Here is a 2,386-nt window from a genome sequence, read left to right on the forward strand (position 1 = left end):
TATCAATTATTTACCTTTTCGATCTTTAGTGCTGCAACACAGTATATTTGTGAGTAAGCCGAAACACAAAAGAGAGAATTCAAAATACCCAAATAAATTTTTTTTTTTTTTTCATTATTAGTTGTACATAGTTCCTCCCAGTTTTTCCATCAAGCCCTCAATTTTTCTGTTTTTACTGCATTTTCAGTCCTGTGTTTAATGATGTTTTTCACTGATATGCCTTTCAATTTATTTAGATTTTTAGATGGCTGTGAAGGCAGACAGGCAACCACTGACTGCTTTTGCTATTCAGTGCTTTTCTAAACCATTTTTGAGTTGATTTCATCCCCAAACAAAAGCTACATTTTACTGCCACTCTTCCCTTCAACTTTAGGATTTTTAACAGATTTAATCAATGTAAACAGCTAAGCGACAACATAACCAGTTTTCAACAACAAAACATTGATACTATGTTTTCTTACACTACGTTTAGACCACACAAGATAGAAGCAGCAAAAAAGCGCCTGCTACTTCATTTTTGATGCTTGTAAAAATTAAGGTCCGACGTGCCTCGAGAGCATCCTTGATGCTGCTGAAGGGTGTCCAGTAAAATGTGTACAGATCCATATGATGCTTCTGCTGCTGCTCCTGTGTTCAATGGCAGAGAGCGGCTTTGCTATATTTGCTGTTACAAGTGGGTAAAAAGTAGTTTTAATATCTTTTCAAGTTAGAAAGTCCACCTCAAAACTTTATCTGTGCAGTCAGAAGATTAGGATCCTGACTTAAAATATTATTTCGCAGTCAGATCAGTGCTAAACTTCCATACACTGGCGGTGCGCTTTCACTGGAAATCCCTTTTAACAGCCCTGTCGCCTCTTGGGGGTTTTCCGCTATTGTTCCTGGCGACTGGAAGGAGATGTTAGTTGTTTTCATGTAGGAAAACCAAACGGCAGTCACCGGAATAATAAGGCAGGTGTGCACTACCTTTTGATGCTTCTTGATGTGGTTCAAACATTTACTTTGCATGTAAACATGCTGCTTCTGCTGCTTCAATAGCGTGCAGGCTGAACGTAGCTTTAGGGGTGAAAGGAAGCTGCAAAGGAAAAAAGCTTTTCTAAAAGTCTGCTTGAGAACCCTTTGAGGAGGAGTCTAAATATAAATAGCTTTGGTATGGGTCTCACCGGGTCCATATTACAATGAATAAATAAGTGAGCACTCACACAGTTGGTTTAGGTAAGCATTGCATTTCAAGTTTTAACAGCTGGAAATGGTAGCAAATAACCACATGGTTAAAATTATGGAAGCTTTTTTGCTGTTAGACAATTTTAAGTGTTTTGATAGATAGGTTACAGCTAATTATTTCAAAATATCCTTGTTCATTTAGAATTTTAGCAACCACAAAATTAACAACTTATTCAAAGTAAGAAAAACAGTAAAAAACTATAAACATCTAAATAGGCTAATGCTACTAAAGAATTTGGCAAAATTCAACTCTAACAAAAAAGTGCCAACTGGAGATACCTGCAACAAGTGCATTTTTGGCCAGTGACTAAACCAGTCCACGGTGCAGCCGGATATCAGTGCTGGAAACTTCAACGCTGCGGAACTTCTCCACAACAGGAGAAAAGCACAGAACTACATGGAGATTGTGTCGGACCCGTAACATGAAGTACTCATACAGGTTTTCGTTTGTTGGTGGTCTTTTTGGAAACTCTTGTCGCATAACAGGTATGAGACCACTGAGGATCTCATCTATCTCATCACGGGGAAACAAATTGGACACCTAAGGACAGAAATTACACCTGTTTTACAAAAATTGTATTAACACAAGTTCTTAACATAGTTGAATGTCACTTCCAGTGACTTAAAAGTGATGGGTTTAGTTTTTCTTTTTTGTTTTTTATTAAAGCTGTAATTTACTAAAAGATGAATTTGATCTTAAACTCTGAATTTTGAACTTTGATAAAACATTTTCAATCAAAGAAAAGCAGTGTTCAAATGTATTTTTTTTGAGTCTCAAATATATATATTTTGCATTCAAATACTTGAAAAGTTTTTTTTTCATTGAAGTGAAAAAAATTTTAATTGAAAATATATTTTTTGATTGAAGCAACCTTTTTTTGATTGAATAATAAAGAAACAAATCTACCTTCATAATATTCTAGCAGAGAAAAGAATGAATTATGCCTAAAAATAGAGATGCATTTATATTGTCAAAGTAACTTATTTTTCCAAACACCCAGAAAAGCTACAAAAAAAACCCAACATATTTGTATTTCAATTTTTTCCAGTCAAGACAGATGTCATGATACAGATGGACTGGTGAGCATCTTGTGAGAACAAAGCAATGCTGCTGTAAGCAGGGGCCTTTGTCTAACTGACCTTCTTGATCACTCACAAAAAAAAA

General features: G+C 35.5%; 1 pseudogene; it reads right to left on the reverse strand.

Annotated features, from left to right (window-relative positions):
* The window catches only part of LOC107084394, an 86,872-nt pseudogene that overhangs the window by 56,020 nt on the left and 28,466 nt on the right, over window positions 1-2,386 (reverse strand).

Source organism: Cyprinodon variegatus, unplaced genomic scaffold, assembly GCF_000732505.1.
Source record: "Cyprinodon variegatus isolate N-32 unplaced genomic scaffold, C_variegatus-1.0 Scaffold99, whole genome shotgun sequence".
Taxonomy (NCBI): domain Eukaryota; kingdom Metazoa; phylum Chordata; class Actinopteri; order Cyprinodontiformes; family Cyprinodontidae; genus Cyprinodon; species Cyprinodon variegatus.